General features: G+C 36.3%; 1 pseudogene across 1 annotated transcript in view; it reads right to left on the reverse strand.

The window, feature by feature from the left end:
- Nucleotides 1-14,178, reverse strand: part of LOC143227855 (uncharacterized) — a 47,691-nt pseudogene extending 33,513 nt beyond the window's left edge. The window contains exons 1-3 of the transcript XR_013015108.1: nucleotides 14,026-14,178; nucleotides 8,686-8,855; nucleotides 954-1,059 (exon numbers count right to left, since the gene is read on the reverse strand). The product of XR_013015108.1 is annotated as an uncharacterized LOC143227855 (transcript). The remainder of the gene's footprint in view (nucleotides 1-953; nucleotides 1,060-8,685; nucleotides 8,856-14,025) is intronic.
- Nucleotides 14,179-18,559: the final 4,381 nt, after the last annotated feature.

Genomic DNA, 18,559 nt, shown 5'->3' on the forward strand with positions numbered 1-18,559 from the left:
CGCTCCAGAGAACGCGTTTCCACTGCTCCAGAGTCCAATGACGGTGTACTTTACACCACTCTATTGCGCATGGTGATCTTAGGCTTGTGTGAGGCTGCTTGGCCATGGAAACCGAAACCCATTTCATGAAGCTCCCGATGAACAGTTCTTGTGCTGACGTTGCTTACAGAGACAGTTTGGAACTCTGTAGTGAGTGTTGCAACTGTGGACAGACGATTTTTGCACGCTACGCGTTTCAGCATTCGGTAGTGCCGTTCTGTGAGCTTGTGTGGCCTACCGCTTCGTGGCTGAGCTGTTGTTGCTCCTAGACGTTTTCACCTCATAATAACAGCACCTACAGTTAACCGGGGCAGCTCTAGCAGGGCAGACATTTGACAAACTGACATGTTGAAAAGGTGGCATCCAATGACAGTGTCACGTTGAAAGTCACTGAGCTCTTCAGTATGACCCATTCTACTGTCAATGTTTGTCTATGGAGATTTCATGGTTGTATGCTTGATTTTATGCACCTGTTAGCAACAGGTACGGCTGAAATAGCCACACCCACTAATTAGAAGGGGTGTCCACATACCTTTGGCCGTGTAGTGTATATGTGTATGGTGTGCGGTTCCTATGATTAGAAAAAATGTAAATGTTTACTTTGTATGTCACTCAAGTGAGGAAAACGTCCTGTCAAGGTGGCGCTCTTCTCGAGAATTGAAAACATTTTTTATTTTTTAAGCTCACAAAACAAAAATGGACACATAAAAATACCGACAAACAGTAAAATATTAACAGACAGACAGATATATATATTGTTGTATCTTATTCTGATCCATGAGGTCCATTCGCAGCAACGTTTAGTAAGTGAAACGTAAGCAAGGAAAATATATATATACATGTTTCTTTTTCCCTAAAATACCACAATGATGTAGAAACTTATATCGATAGATAACATAAAAATAGAAACTTACTGGTATTCAAGCATTTCCTCAAGTCCAGAACGTCGATGATATATTCCACGTGCGCCATCTTTTCTTGATATGGGATGGTGTCAGGTAGTCGCAACAGTGCTGAATGCTGGGAGAGAAATATTTCTAGCCAGTCTAAAGGACCAAGTCTAAAACGCGTTGTTCATGAGTCGATCTTTCTTTTAATTCAGATATAGTTCTTAACGTAAAGGAAAAATTACTCCTATCTAGCTAGCTTTATTAGAAACACGAATTACAAAACGCTGAAAAAAACCCAACAATAACAACAAACACTCGTTATTTTTAATTCCAAGATAACTGCAACTTTCACTCATGAAATCCTAGTATTACTTTCCGTTACGTAATCTTAAAAACTACCTTTCTCTTACATTACAGTATTTTAAATAATTGCGTTGATTTATATTAAGAAGTGATTGGGAAAGGCATTATTTTGAATACAAAATGTGTTAGTTTTCAAGGAACGTTATGTGAAGAAATTATTTCAAATTAAGACAAGTCTGGGAAGAAACTGTTTTCACTTATTTCAAATTAAGACAAGTCTTGGAAGAAACTGTTTTCACTTATTTCAAACTAAGACAAGTCTAGGAAGAAACTGTTTTCACTTATTTCAAACTAAGACAAGTCTAGGAAGAAACTGTTTTCACTTATTTCAAATTAAGACAAGTCTAGGAAGAAACTGTTTTCACTTATTTCAAATTAAGACAAGTCTAGGAAGAAACTGTTTTCACTTATTTCAAACTAAGACAAGTCTAGGAAGAAACTGTTTTCACTTATTTCAAATTAAGACAAGTCTAGGAAAAACTGTTTTCACTCAGGGAATTATTTCTATAAAAGTTAACTTTTTGTCATAAGTTTTCAATTATTATTTTTGCCTTTAAGTTGCCAAGGAATCGGTTACTTTGAGCAATTAAAACTGAGATGATTGTTTCAGGGGTGGATACAGGATTTTTTTGGTGGGGGTATGATCGACTAAGTAAAGTCACTAGGTCTGAGGTCAGTTTAATAATGGTGAGACAGTTGCTTCTTGTTCCGGAGGAAATCCCACTCAGTGGTCTACGTAATCAAAATATTCTAATTGAAATGATCAGTACTTTATATTTCTGATTTCCCATTAACCTACACAATTTTGGTATGGTCAGTGGGGATGCATCCCCATACCTCCTCTATATCCATTCCTGGATTGTTGTTATTTTTAAATGCAAATTTTTCACTTATGAAAATATTATCACGACTCATTAAATTCTCACAGAAATATTAGTTTATTTCTGTTATAATTAAAATGTATCATAAGTACTGTTTTAAATTTTCAAATGTTTATTTTTTCTGTTTCGGATATTCGTATCTAATTACACATGAGCTATATGCGTTGTTTGTTACTCATTTGAGCTTACAGGCTAGAGAAAGCAGATATTCATGGGTGCTGGAAGTGAGCCAATCTGAACTCATAATAACAAATATGTATTATGATACTAGTCAGTTTTACCTGTCCTGAATAGGACCATGTACCTTACTATTTAATCAGTATGCGCGCGCACTTTATTAAGTCTTTTTTAGAAAGGTTTTACGTCAGGTTATAGAATTGTTTGTTTGTTTTGAATTTCGCGCAAAGTTATTCCAGGGCTATCTGCACTAGCCGTCCCTAACTTTAGAATGAAAGACTAGAGGGAAGGCAGCTAGTCATCACCACTCACCGCCAACTCTTGGGCTACTCTTTTACCAACGAATAGTGGGATTGACCGTCACATTATAATGCCCCACGGCCGAAAGGGCGAGCATGTTTGGTGTAAAGGGGATTCGAAATCGCGACCCTCAGATTACGAGTCGAGTGCCTTAACAACTTGGCCATGCCGGGCCAGATAGAATAACATTATAAATTTATTTCTGGGTAACATTAAATATGTTAAAGTTTAGTCCTAATTAGCTATAACCAAAAGAAGAAAAAAAGCATACAAGTTACAACGTTAATTCATCTCTTTACCGAATTAATAAAAAATAACTAATATTAGGCCTAACACAAGTAAACCTTCGATAACTGCGATTAGAATTCTTTAGTATTATTCTAGAAATCTCGTATTTAAAGAAATAATATTGTAACAAAGATAGTAATTTGACCGCATATGTTTTGCAGGTCTTTGGTAGTTCAAAACAAAAAATGTACAAAACATGATCCTGTCCTTTGCAAATATGTCTGTTCTTCTATTTATATATATAACACATTTGCCACTGTTGTATGTACATATCCTAAACATATGTTTCTGGCAATGTTTCTACTGTTTTATTTAACAACGCAAAAAAAAACAGATAAAATTTTTTGAAGCTATAAAAGTGTAACATCCTGTTTATTTTCTGCAACCCATACCCGTTCCGATGTTATGCAAGAGAGCCGGTGCTTATCCAATAAAGAAAGTTCTGTGAAAGACATGGCATAGCAGATAAACAACTATACGATATTATTACGTAGTTGGAAATTGCTTCTTCAAGGTAAACCCGTTGCACAACCTACCGTCGAACGTTGTACGATCTCTGGCTGTTCGCGATACTTCGTCATGCTCAGTGAAGCCGTGCAACAAAAAATTTCGAAGTCTCTACTCACCGCTAGGTGATATTAGTTTGTCTGCACTCGAGACGTTATTCGATGTGGTTTTCCATATACGTACGTGTGGCAAAAACGCTGCTTGTACGTTGTAATCTTTTTATCGCGCGCGTACACACGCACATTTATACACGAGAGAATAGCAGGACATCCACAAAATCGATTAGCCAACCTATAAAGTGTTACTTAACTATAGTAGCTACTGCGAAATAACAATTAAAATTAAATATATAAGGGACACCCAATCATCGAGAACTCAGTATCACTTTCTGCTCGGCCTTCGATACGATGAGTTAGGCCTAAATTTGTAAGAAATGCAAGTTGCCTTTGCTTCTCCATTGGCAGTTTCACGAAATATATTTACATATTTTTCGTTTATTAAATTACACGATTTTTCTTCGAGATGTGCCTAAGATACGTAGTTTTGTTTTCTTCTTTTTAACTTCTCCACTTTTATTGTTGTTGTGAAATGATTGGTGCACTTAAAATGAGGTTTATTTTTTAACAAGCAGTTAATAACGCAAAAGTCATAAAACGACCATCAAGTGCTACACTAACTAGATATGTTGCTGTAAAAGCGGTAAATGTTTATTATCAATAATGTGAAAAAAAAAATTAATTGGTTGATTTCAATTTAAAATATTCGAAGAATGTTATTCACCTCTTTGCAATCACACATTGCCACCTAGCGACACACAGGTAATTAAATATTTTCGTAATATATTTAACACGTATAAAATATATTGGTTATTGTATTTATTCTGATGCATTTTTATGAAAAAAATCAACATTATTGACAAACAGTATACGTATATATTATTGAAAAGTTAATTTTTTAGTTAAGGACTAAAGTTTTACACAAACAGCACAACTTAGCACTAACGCAATAGGGTTAAACCTTACAAATAAGTTTGGTTTTGTTTGTTTTGAATTTCGCTCCAAGCTACACGAGGGATATCTGCACTAGCTGTCCCTAATTTAGCACTGTAAGACTAGAGGGACGGCAGCTTGTCATCACCACCCACCGCCAACTCTGGGGCTACTCTTTTACCAACGAATAGTGGGACTGAGTGTAACAATATAACGCCCCCACGGCTGAAAGGGCGAGCATGTTTGGTGTGAAGGAGAATTGAGTCCGCGACCTTCGGATTACGAGTCAAGCGTCTTAACCACCTGGCTATGCCGGGCCCCTTACAAAAAAGCAAAAATAACGCACCTCCTAAAGGGGTTCAGTGGTAAATATGAGGACTTTAGACGCCAAACTCCAAGTTTCGAAACTTTTGGTGAGAATAAAGCAGTCAAGTTTGTTGTAAGACGGCATAGCCAGGAGGGTTAAGGCATTTGACTAGTAATCTGAGAGTCGCGGGTTCGAAACCCCGTCACACCAAAATGCTCGCCCTTTCTTTCGTGGCGTTATAATGTGACGGTCAGTCCCATTATTCCGTTGGTAAAAGAGTAGTCCAAGAGTTGGCGGTGGTGGATGACTAGCTGCCTTCCCCTAGTCTTACACTGCTAAATTAGGGACGGCTAGTTAGATAGCCCTGAGTAGCATGCGCGAAATTCAAAAACAAACAAGTTCATTGTAAAAGCTGGCGTTAAGCAACTAATAATAGAAGTTTGAAAGTATAGCTTTGAACACAGTAAAATATCATGTTAACACCCTTTCCACCTGAAATCAGAGCATACGTTTTTTTTTTCTAACGTAACTGCGGACTTACGACGCTACAATTAGAGGTTCGCTTTCCTCGCGGCGGGAAGAGCGCAGATAAGTGACTAATCGCTTTGGGTTGAAAAAATTAATAATTTAACCAAGACGTCATACATGTGCATATAAAGTAGTTAATATATGAGGTGTGTGTGTGTGTATATATATATACACAATTAGATAGATGGATATTGTGTGTGTATATATATATTATATACTACGGTTTCAAAATTCACTGAAGACCAAACACCTTGAAATGTATAGGTTCTACACCTTGCATCAAATGAATATACCACGTAATGTTATTCATTTCTCTTATGGAGGAAAGAGAAACCTGTTTACCAGCGAAGGTTGTGACCAGCCTTGCCGCGCTAGTACCCCACTTGCGGTATTCCCGTAGGGTGTATCCGCCGTCACGTACTACTGAGAGTCCAGGCTAACGGCAGGCTTCAAAGCATTGACCTCTTGCGATAATGACCCAAAAAAGAATTTAGACAGCACGTGGAGAGAGCCTGAGGACAAGTCATCTAGAATCGTTTGATAAAAATAGACTACTACTAGTTCTGTCTTACAAAGGGTTATTCAATGGTCACTCTCTCCTACTTCTTCTGACCATTCGAAATACACACGTCGCTCAAAATAAACCTTTTTTTAAAATAAAGTCTGTCAAACTAAGCGAACAGGGAAAACTACTTTCAACGCTGTTTTGAAAACAACTATTGATACGCACCGATTTATAGAAGGCAAAGTAGCGAATACGTAAGGATGAAAAAAAAAATTCAAACTTGTTTAAAGAAGGTTTCATAATGAAATATTTATAACTGTCTCTGATATATGGCTATTAAACCTGAACCCTATATATTACAATCGACGCTCTAAATTTCTAGCGCAATAAGCGTACCACATCGACTGCTATGATAGGTCTTTGGTAGGTTGTTATTTTATATTCGTAGAACAATTCCAATAACTTCTCTCCCCCCCCCCAGAAGCGTAAGAAATTTTTATCTATCTTAACCGTAGCATCAAAAAGGCAAAGCTTTAAAAAAAAAAAAAAACATCGAGTGAAAGCTGGGGAAGTTGTCAACATATTAACTCCACGGGAAGATGTCAGCATATTAACACTTATCTCAGGAGCTAAGGGGTACCTTTACACAACAATTTGTTTAATATTAAAAGTAACTTATTTCAGAAACAACCAAAAAATGTGGTTTTGAACCTATCTTTTCGAGACACTATTTCATTTGTTAGTTAACGAATTGTTAGGTGAAATACAACATCCTCAAATCTCCATACTAGCTAGTACTAAGGTCTACCCGCTAGGGTAAATATATATGTATATCAATAAAACTACATTATCAGCATTATTAGCTAAGCAACTTCCGACATTTTTATCTTTCTTTTGGCTATCGCTTTTTTTTATGTTTAGCTTGCAACTGAGATACGAACGACTTCACTTGTTGTTGGTTAGGGAATGTCGAAGCATTACGATAGTCAGCAGTGGGATAAGCAGACAGGAACGCTTTGAAATTGGTTACAAGCATAATATTGTATTAGGCTTACTGAACAATACCTCTGCGTGTTAGTTGGAGACTTCTGTGCTTCTCGAGCTTGGCGTTAAGCTAGTGATGCGCTGATGGAGATCAGTCACCTTACCACTTCAAATCACTCTTCGCAGCACCAACGCTAAACGAGTGCGGGAAGTGCCTTTTTTTCAGTCAATAAAAATGTTTAAAAATTCAGTTAAAGTTAAGAAAAACTTGATTGAGTAGTATTTTTTCTTCAACAAAAATATCCTCCATTTGCTCGTGAGAGACCGGTTAAAAAATAAGTCGTACCTAAAGGAATCCTCTCAATTAACCCTAATATTCCAGTTTTATCGCTTTCGTATGCTTTTTTATGTACACATAAATCCATTTTCAAAATAATTATCTCTAGAGTAACGAACAAAAGTCATAGTTGGTCTTGTCTACGGTTTGAACACCAACCAGGATCGCCAGAAACTAAATTAGGTCTAGAATGGTAACAACAGTAGCAACAAGTTTTCAACAACAGATTCCTTATAGACATACTCAGAAGAAAAAAAGTGGTTCACGTATCCTGAATTATACGGCAGAAAATCTTCACCACTAAACAAAATAAGGTATTCCACCGCGTCATTTAACATATACCTTTTGTGTTTCAACACACCGTTTTGTTGTTGTTGTTCTAAGTGTGAGGATCTCAGGTTAGAAGTAAAAATGCTTCAGGCAAGTCTAGAGTGATTATATTTTGAAGTACTTGTGCTGATCAGATAGTACAGTAGTTCCCAACCAGGGGTCCTCGCACCCCTTGGGGGAGCGAGATAACATTTGTTTTGGCCACCTTCACCTTTATTCTTAAATAAATAATTACCATGAGGGTGCGAGATAACATTTGTTTTGGCCACCTTCACCTTTATTCTTAAATAAATAATTACCATGAAGGTGCGAGATAACATTTGTTTTGGCCACCTTCACCTTTATTCTTAAATAAATAATTACCATGAGGGTGCGAGATAACATTTGTTTTGGCCGCCTTCACCTTTATTCTTAAATAAATAATTACCATGGGTGTGCGAGATAACATTTGTTTTGGCCGCCTTCACCTTTATTCTTAATAAATAATTACCATGAAGGTGCGAGATAACATTTGTTTTGGCCACCTTCACCTTTATTCTTAAATAAATAATTACCATGAGGGGCGAGATAACATTTGTTTTGGCCACCTTCACCTTTATTCTTAAATAAATAATTACCATGAGGGTGCGAGACAACATTTGTTTTGGCCACCTTCACCTTTATTCTTAAATAAATAATTACCATGAGGGATGCAAGAACATATTAAATTTTTAGGGGTGCGGGGCATAAAAAGGTTGGGAACCACTGAGATAGTAAGTGAGTAAGCATATCTGTTTTCACAGCAACTTATACTGAAAACCAAAAAATTATGTTCACGCATTCCAACACGTAAAAATCAGCATTTAGGTGATAAATATTTATATTAATGTGGTAATTTTCTTATCGCTTCATTGTTTGTTTGTTTGTTTCTTGAATTTCGCGCAAAGCTTCACGAGGGCTATCTGCGCTATCCGTCCCTAATTTAGTAGCGTCAGACAAGAGGGAAGGCAGCTAGTCATCACCAGCCACCGCCAATTCTTGGGCTACTATTTTACCAACGAATAGTTACATTATAACGCCTCCACGGCTGAAAGGGCGACCCTGTTTGGTGCGACGGGAACTCGAACCCACGACCCTCAGATTTCGTGTCGAGTGCCTTAACCACCTGGTCATGCCGGGCCAAAGCTCAAGATACAGACAGACTGCAAACCTGGATTCCTAGCCACTGAAAGTACATCTTAAACCTTTATCTGTAACATATAATACCCAACATTATCTTACCATTAAAACTTGGCGAAGTGTCAGATTGGGGAAGAAAGCATCCTCCTGAAGAACGTAACAAATATTTCTCTTCTGTCGCTTGTTGAGGGGCGCTCCGTTCACTGTAATCAAACCCGAGTCAATCTTCACTCGACCACTTAACGCATTCAGTAGTGTTGTTTTACCTGAGCCTGAGAATTACGAGGAGTAAATACGAAATGACACGTGTCTTCAAACCTTTATGTCACGTGGAATGAATCACAAATACAAATATTACTGTTCGTGAATGGAATTTAATAATGAAATAAAACACATTGTTTGTAAAGGGTCGTAATAAAAATACTTGTTTGATATCGCAGAATAGTAAAATGATTAACCAAATAGTCACGTACATAGATAGACCGTAATAAAATCACTCTTTGTTTATTATCAAAGGATGATAATCTTACCGCTCAAACACTCGCCTATATAGAGACCAAAATAAAATTAATTTCTTTGATTTCGCAGAAAAACGAAATGCTTAGTCAGGAATTCGTTTTTCTAAAAAAGACAAAGTTGCTGTTGTTTTTCTCTAAGTTTCAAATCTAGCTGTCGCGGAATGCTTAACCCTAAACTTCTCAACTAATAACACTGAGTTCTGAATGCTCATTACATCTTTTGTTTTTATTTTAGGACTTTATTTCTGAAAACAGTTACTCGTGTCTTGTTTTTGTTTTTTTTGTTTATATGTTTGAATTTCGCACAAAGCTACTCGAGGGCTATCTGCGCTAGACGTCTTTAATTTAGCAGTGTAAGACTAGAGGGAAGGCAGCTAGTCATCACCACCCACCGCCACTCTTCGGCTACTCTTTTACCAACGAATAGTGGGATTGACTGTCAACATTATAACGCCCCACGGCTGAAAGGGCGAGTATGTTTGGCGCGACCGGGATATGAACCCGCGACCCTCGGATTACGTCGAACGCCTTAAAGGTGAATTTTCAACAAATTTAATAATTACCTTAGAAACTGTACTTTGGTTAGGTATAATTCCTGTGTGGTTGCCATATTTTTTAAACACTTTAGATTTTGAGTAAACAATGAAACAAAATATGCAGGTCCTCGAACTCAAGTTCCTCTCGGTCGTTCGACTGTTTCCGTGACGTTTTACAACTATGACGTAATAGTTGCCAAACACGCTTCGTTGCGCGCCGACCATTTTGTTCCTTTCAGTGCTGGTGTTTTATGTAAATCTATCGGTGATTTTTTTCGAATTACATACTTTATGATACTATTTTTGTCTTGATATTGCTACTTTATGTTTGTTTTATGATAACATGGTTTACTGCATTGGTTATGGTTGTAAAAACGGTTCAGCATCGAGCAAAAGCTTCTTTTCGTTACCGTGCAAGGAGAAGGAACCGGCAAGGTGGCGACAGTGGGTGCGGATGGTCATAGGAAGAACTGGACTCCTTCACACCATGCAAAGCTTTGTCAAGATCACTTTGAACGCTCATGTTTTGTGTCGGATCCCCCTGATTCCGTGGGTTTCAAACCAGGCAGGTTGAGACTGAAAAATCCATTGGTAGTAAACAGGATCGTCCCCACCATCTTTCCTCGTGTAGAACTGAGGACTGATCTCAGCCTGCAGCGTACAGGTTCCATCCCTCTGAAGCCATCCCTTGCCATCACGAAAAGAACAAATTTAAAGGTATGTGTGCAGTATAAAGCGATAAACAATAACTAGTATAATATAATAATTTAAAAAGTACAAGTTTTTAAAGAATGTAAGTAGACATACACATTTTACATTCATGAACGTGTTTTGCATTTGTGCACTTGAAAGTCAGTGAAACCTTGATTTTCTGGTCTAGACAGTGGACAAATCTATCCCAAATAGAGAATATTCCAAGTTTAACAGCTGGTAGATCATTCTGTAGATGTTTTTGTATCATTTTTAAATATGGAAAAATTTGAATAATTCCCTTTTTCGAATTTAATATTTCAAGTTTGTTTTTGAATTTCGCACAAAGTTACTCGAGGGCTATCTGTGATCGCCGTCCCTAATTTAGCAGTGTAAAACTAGAGGGAAGGCAGCTAGTCATCACCACCAACTCTTGGGCTACTCTTTTACCAACGAATAGAGGGATTGACCGTCATATTATTACGTCCCCACGGCTGGGAAGGCGAGCAAGTTTGGCGCGACGTGGATGCGAACCCGCGACCCTCAGATTACGAGTCGCACGCCTTAACGCGCTTGGCCATGCTTGGCCTTAACATTTCAAGATAAATTGAAATAAGACTATTTCTTGAACATGTTGAAGTAATCAAGAACATGTAATGTATTTTAAAAAAAAATTGTAGACTAGTAAAAAATCAAATATAAACTCCATAACATATTTCCATAACTCATCATAATAAAATTAATCATTGTCATATCAAATGTAAATCTCATAAACCTCATAAAGCATGTTGTTTTAATATATAATCTTATTTCTTCAGCTTTCAGAGGAAAGTACTGCTGATGACACACTGCCTACTTCTGTAGAGGAATTTGTGATTCAGTCCACCCCTGATGGTGACTTCCAAGACTCTAGAGCTGACTCATTTCAGAGTGTGTCTATTCAGACTCTTGTAAATAGATCATGATCGTTAGATTAAACATTCATAAGTTACAATAATTGTTGTATAATTTTATTTACATTAATTTCAATCTAACCGTGAAAGAATGTTATTATTTCAATACCTAAATAAAAACCTATTGTTTTAGCCTATCCCAAATATTCGAAGAGGGACACAGACTGGCTGGTATTCTGTTTCCAAAGGTGTACAGGTATTCCCATCTGGCTTGAAGACTGTAGCTACCCAGACAGAAAATCTTCCAACAATATATTTTGCTTGTAGTATTGGTAAGTTAGTTTAAATATGACATTTCCATTCATTATTTAACAATATTCAATAGTCAGATTAGTCTTATTATTATTATTTTGATTATTTATTATAAACTATTGCTGGTAACAGTACATTGTTCATATACATCTAATTCTTTCACCGATTTTTGCAGAATCATCACGCTCCCCGCTAGTACAGTGGTATGTCTCCGGATTTACAACGCTAAAATCAGGGATTCGAGTCCCCTCGGTGGGCTCAGCAGATAGCCCGATGTGGCTTTGCTCTAAGAAAGTACACAAACACACACAGAATCATCGCCTGCTGATAAGAAGTCCTCTGTATCACAAGTGACAGATGCTGATGATGTTCATATGAGTGACGATGAAGGTGCTGATCCTGACTAGAACTTGTCAGGTCTGTGTCAAAAGTAACTGTTCTAGGTTCGTTCAGAGTAGGTTCTAATTGATATGGCGCTACTCAACAGTGTTCAGAACACAAAGTCAAAACAGACTCCGCTTCTGTTTCTCTGTATGCATGGCCACGTTTATTTACATTCAACGCGCTGGCGTTGGCGGTTTGTTTGGCAACTATTACGTCACAGTACTTTTCCTAGCGGCAAATGTAAAAACTAAAACGTTCGAATTGCCGCGCGGAAAGGGCTCTTTCTGCACCAAATTCTATGTTTCATTTATTAGCACGTATTTTTTATAAAAAAGTGAACCTGCAAAATTAATCAGTATGAGTAGTTCTTTTGACTGAAAAGTTTTCTTTTTTCTGTAAAATTCACCTTTAACATGCTTGGCCATGCCGGGCCGTTACTTGTGTCATTACGAGATATTTGTATGACAAAATGCTAGGGTTAATTATAACAACATATTTCAACGGTAGGTTCCATTTATACCAGTACTTCATCAGACAATTCATAACCAGTACTACACCACTACTAATCTTCCCGGAAGGGGAACGAAGGCCACCTGGAGAGGGTTACTTATTTTAACCACTCGCACCACTGTACAGTAGTAGTGTGTTCTATGTCTGTTAGTCTCTAGACCAGTGGTTCTTAACCGGGGAGTCGTGACCCCTGAGGGGTCGTTTGAAGTTTCTCGGGGGGTCACGGAAGGTTTGGGGATTATTGGGGAATCACAGAGCAGTTTGTAGTTTTTGTTGTAGTGTGCCTGTAACTGTCCACCAATAAGAAACACGCTGAAGTGCGGCAGTTGAACCGCACAGAGATGCTTGTTGCGCAACCACCTGTCTAATTTTGAGTAAAAATTTTCATATATTACAACGTTTCGAACTGTCTACATATTTTAACTATATAATATTAATACATTAAACTTAAAATTTAAATATCAAAGTTTCCATCGTATTTAGTATATTTTCTCACTATATATTATATCAACCCTCACACTGAGTGAATCAGTAGGTTTTGTGTGATGTTCAGTAATTCCATGGATTTTGCATTTGTTTAGCACTTGTAGCATTTCTTAAGCTCATTTATTTGTAACATTTTCAATAAATTAGGATCTTTATATAATTTTGTTTTATTCTACCTTTACGCAAAGTTCACCATTACAAAGATTATTATAGGGGTCACGGTAATACCCTGGAGGGTCTCAGGGGTAAGACGATGAAAAAGGTAAAGAACCACTGCTGTAGACACTAAAATGGCGTCACAAAAGGGACGCTTAATGTTACAGTGTGCACTGTCGTGACGTTAGTAAAACTTGCGTTTTACATAAATCACGAAAAGAATTGTACAGTCTGTAGAATACAACACAGTGTGACACGTAACCTTTAAAAGCAATGAGATAAAAATTTGGTTTAATTTACTCTTGAAACAGAACATTTTCTGGGACCATGGGGAAGTGCATCTAGTAATAATAATATTTTAAACCATTCCTCACTAGCCCAGTACATGCTTAGGGTAAGACGAACATTAGAAAATATTCAATTATTGTAAATATTTTATGTTAGAATTTGATTTTTTTTTTCGCATTTGATGAGAACAAAACGTTTCTTGAAAATCCATTTACTTTATTTCGATACTTAATTATTAATTTGTAGTTAAATATTAGCAGAACACTGTGTCAATTTTGTTATACTTTTAAAAGTGTAGGCAAACCTCTTAGACAAGAGCAAAACAAAAAAAACACGTTTTTGCTGCGTAGAATTTATGTCCATTACGAATCGAGTTAAACAGGTAATTCGTTAATTTAATCCAAAAGCAATGTTAGTAAAGAACATCTAATATTCACTTAGGATCATTATTTAATGGTTTAAGTTAAGGAGTAAAATGGGTGATTTTAACCTGATGTTGATAAGATTATCTGATAAGCCACTTAAAACCATCATTAAATAGTTTACATAAAAAAATGACTTCTGTAAACTAACAGAACTGATACTAAAAGAGTCTTACAGAAATATACATTATCAATAGAATTATACCATGAGACCTACGTCTAATATTAGCCACCAGTGTGTTCTTACCACTTGGCCCCATCACAGACAACAGTTCGCCAGGGCGTACCTTTCCACTCACATTATAGAGAATTTTTTCCCATCACGTGACACACAGACATCTCGGAAAATCAGCTCTGCGGGCCTTTTCTGTTTCAGGTTATCCTTACACATTAACTCGTGGTAGTCACTGGATCTAAGCGCAAGAAATACAGATTATTGTAGTTTAATATACGCAAAAATTCAAGCTTAGTTAAACGGTTTATTATGCTAATATTAGGTGTAAGAAACAGTAAATACATTGGTAAGGAATATGTGTTGTATTTAAATATTTCGTACAATTAATTCGGTTTCAAAATACAAATAGTTTTAAGTACTTAAACCGTTGCAATACATTTTTCTTAGAGGAAGCCGTTTGTGGAGCGGTTCGTTTGTTTGAATTTCGCGCGAGGCTACACTACGGATTAACCGTCACATTATTTGTACATAACGTCCTCACGGCTCAAAAGGCGAGCAAGTTTGGTATAATAGGGATTCGAACCCTTAACTCCTCAGGTTACAAATCGACCGCCCTAACCATCTAGCCACGCCGAGCCAAATTGTTAGAGAATTTGTTTGTTTGTTTGTTTTTGAATTTCGCGCAAAACTACACGAGAGCATTTATGCTAGCCGTCCCTAATTTAGCAGTGTAAGACTAGAGGGAAGGCAGCTAGTCATCACCACCCACCGCCAACTCTTGGGCTACTCTTTTACCAACAATAGTGGGACTGACCGTCACATTATAACGCTCCCACGGCTGAAAGGGCGAGCATGTTTGGTGCGACGGAAATTGAACCTTCGACCCTCAAATTACGAGTTGAGCGCCTAAAACCTCTTGGCCATGCCGGGCCACAAAAAATATGGATTAACTTTTCCTTTTCTCGTTAGGAGGTACAGTCTAAGAACCAACTCGCAGAACCTGGTTATTTCTTCTACTATCAGGTGTTACAATCCAGAAACCTGCACGTAGAGTTGGGATTAACCTTTACATGTTAGACGTTACAATCTAGAATATCTTACACGAGATAACCACTTTCTTCTACCGATAGGCGTTATACTCTGTAAACCAGCACACAGAACTAAAGTCTTTTCTACTGGGTCTGTGCGATTTAGGAACTGGTTAAATACTTTGTTCTTTCCCACTTTTTAAAACCGTTGAACTTGAATTAATTTGTTTCTTTCATTTATAAAACAGGTCATAGGTCACAGTAAATCTGTTTGTACAGATGACGTAACCAGAATGTTTGTACTTCCGCAACATAACACGAATTTTCTTAATGTCCCGAAAGTCCATTCTGTGATAACTGACCCCCAGTGGCACACCGACATGTCTGCGGACTGACGATGCTAGAAACCGGATTTCGAAACTCGTGGTGGACAGAGTACAGATAGCCCAATGTGTAGCTCTGTGCTTAACTACAAACAAACAATCCACGATAACTAGATTGGATTTTACTGATTCTCCAAGTTGTTGTTTTTTTTTCCCTATGGACAATAATGTCTACCTTTAAGCTCACGTAACTGTAATTCAATTTCAGTACACAATGAAAACGGAGGTTTAAAAAACTCTGCGAAGAGAACAGTTACAGTCACTAAAGGAGAGAGGAAACCGTTAGAGTGTAACTCTACTCAATGATCATTGTTGTTATTTAATCCAGCTTTCTAGGAAACCTATCATCAAGTTGAAAGAGATGATTAATTTGTTATTAAAGTAGAAGTTGGATATGTGTTATAACTACCATTCTGAGGGTAGAAAATGGCATTCAAGATACAAACAAATGTAAAATAACTAACAGGAATCGCAAACAAACCCTGTTAGGACGTTCGAACAAAAGGTACCTTGAACAGTAAAGATGCAGTTCAAGCAACAGAACTTTTACTGTTGACTGCTAAGGCCTTACACATACAAAAATGCACAAAAAAGAACGCATATTAGACTTACAAGGTAAAGCACACACACTCAAAACGGTAGTTTTTAATAATTTCTTTCATTGTTTATCTCTTGCCAGCCCAAAAAATTTTGCTTGGTATATTGCACCCGAAACTATAGTAATATACTAAATAAGGTACTGCGGAGGTCACAGGGATGTTGAAGAGTCAATTTGTTTTTTGTTTTCCTTCATTTATGTAAGCTAAAAAACATCATAATTCTAGTATTAATAATGTTATCATTATTAATTGAAGTTAGTTTTCTTACAAACATATGTTGTTCCTTTCAAAAGGTTAAGTACAAAACAGAAATGGCCAGCCAATAACAGATGAACATTAGATGACAGTAGCATGATTTGAGCCAATAACAGATATACATTAGATGACAGTAGCATGATTTGAGCCAATAACAGATGAACATTAGATGACAGTAGCATGATTTTAGCCAATAACAGATGAACATTAGATGACTGTAGCATGATTTGAGCCAATAACAGATGAACATTAGATGACTGTAGCATGATTTGGAGCCAATAACAGATGAACATTAGATGACTGTAGCATGATTTGAGCCAATAACAGATGAACATTAGATGACAGTAGCATGATTTGTACGCCATACGATCGATGTTTCTAAGGAACCACTCCTTATATCGTGTATGCAATGAAGAAGCAAAGATAAAAATAAATACACATAACATAAAACTATATTACACAAATTCGTAGAGTAATTAATTTAAAAGACACAAAATGTACAAACATTTAAAGCGATATTTTAGACGTATATGTTTTAATTGAAAAGGCTGCTTTGTTACTAGTAAAGTTTTATAAGCACTTTATGCGCATTATGTCTTAAGTCTACACACATATTTGCTCATTGCTTTGCATATGTCTAAAAAATGTAGTTACGCAGAAACAATAAATGCTCGCTATATTCTCAAACAAATCTCCGTGACAATCTACATTTGCAGATCAACACTTTACGCCTCGAATTAATGCGATCAAATAGTCAATAGCTATACTAAATCATCATGAACCATATCAGCTAGTTACTAGCTATGTTTATTACCATTACAATGTTTAAAGTTAGCTAACATATCAAGTAATCCTTTGCTCATTGTTAAGCATAAGAAAAGCTAGCAAACAAAAGAAATAAAATATTGTGAATCTAAAAACCAACAAATAGTATACATTATTCTACTCAAACTAAAAACCCCTATTTTTACTCCAGCAAACATAATTTAGGTAACAGCATTGAGCCAAAACAAGATTTGTAATTTGAGTAAATAATATCTACTGTATCTCCAGCTTTGTTTCCTTATTGTTTTAAATAATACCTACTGTATCTCCAGCTTTGTTTCCTTATTGTTTTAAATAATATCTACTATATCTCCAGCTTTGTTTCCTTATTGTTTTAAATAATATCTACTGTATCTCCAGCTTTGTTTCCTTATTGTTTTAAATAATATCTACTGTATCTCCAGCTTTGTTTCCTTATTGTTTTAAATAATACCTACTGTATCTCCAGCTTTGTTTCCTTATTGTTTTAAATAATTTCTACTGTATCTCCAGCTTTGTTTCCTTATTGTTTTAAATAATTTCTACTGCATCTCCAGCTTTGTTTCCTTATTGTTTTAAATAATTTCTACTGTATCTCCAGCTTTGTTTCCTTATTGTTTTAAATAATTTCTACTGTATCTCCAGCTTTGTTTCCTTATTGTTTTAAATAACTTCACTGTATCTCCAGCTTTGTTTCCTTTATTGTTTTAAATAATTTCTACTGTAAATTCTAAGTTTTGTTTCCTTATTACGTTTTAATATATTTCTACTGTAATCTCCAGCTTTTGTTTCCTTATTGTTTTAAATAGATTTCTACCTGTATCTCCAGTCTTGTTTCCATTACTTTAAATAATTTCTACTGTATTCAGCTTTTGTTTCCTTATTGTTTTAAATAATTTCTACTGCATCTCCAGCTTTGTTTTATTGTTTAAATACTTTCACTGTATCTCCAGCTTTGTTTCCTTATTGTTTTAAATAATTCCATCTCACTGTATCTCCCTTATTGTTTTAAATAATTTCACTGCATTCCAGCTTTGTTTCCTTATTGTTTAAATAATTTCTACTGTATCTCCAGCTTTGTTTCCTTATTGTTTTAAATAATACCTAATGTATCTCCAGCTTTGTTTCCTTATTGTTTTGTAAATTCTATTTGTGATTTTTTAAATTCTCAATTTTATTTACCTACAAATTGTATATATGTATATAAATACATCTCAATATCCGATGAGTGTGTTCATATGTGTATGTTTAAAACATGATAAATCGATGAGATTACCAGAAGTACGTAGATAAACAAACAGAAGAATTGATATCTAGGCTATTAGGACGCTCGACTCGCAATCTGGAAGTTACGGTTCAAATACCCATCACACCAAACTTTCTTGCCCTTTCAGCCGTGGGCGTTATAATGTTACGCTTAATCCATCTATTCGTTGGTAAAAGAGTAGCCCAACAGTTGGTGAGTGGTGATGACTAGCTGCTTCCTCTAGTCTCACACTGTAAAGTTAGAACGGCTAGCGCAGATAGCCCTCGTGTA

Source organism: Tachypleus tridentatus, chromosome 10 (assembly GCF_004210375.1).
Source record: "Tachypleus tridentatus isolate NWPU-2018 chromosome 10, ASM421037v1, whole genome shotgun sequence".
In the NCBI taxonomy this organism is placed as follows: Eukaryota; Metazoa; Arthropoda; class Merostomata; order Xiphosura; family Limulidae; genus Tachypleus; species Tachypleus tridentatus.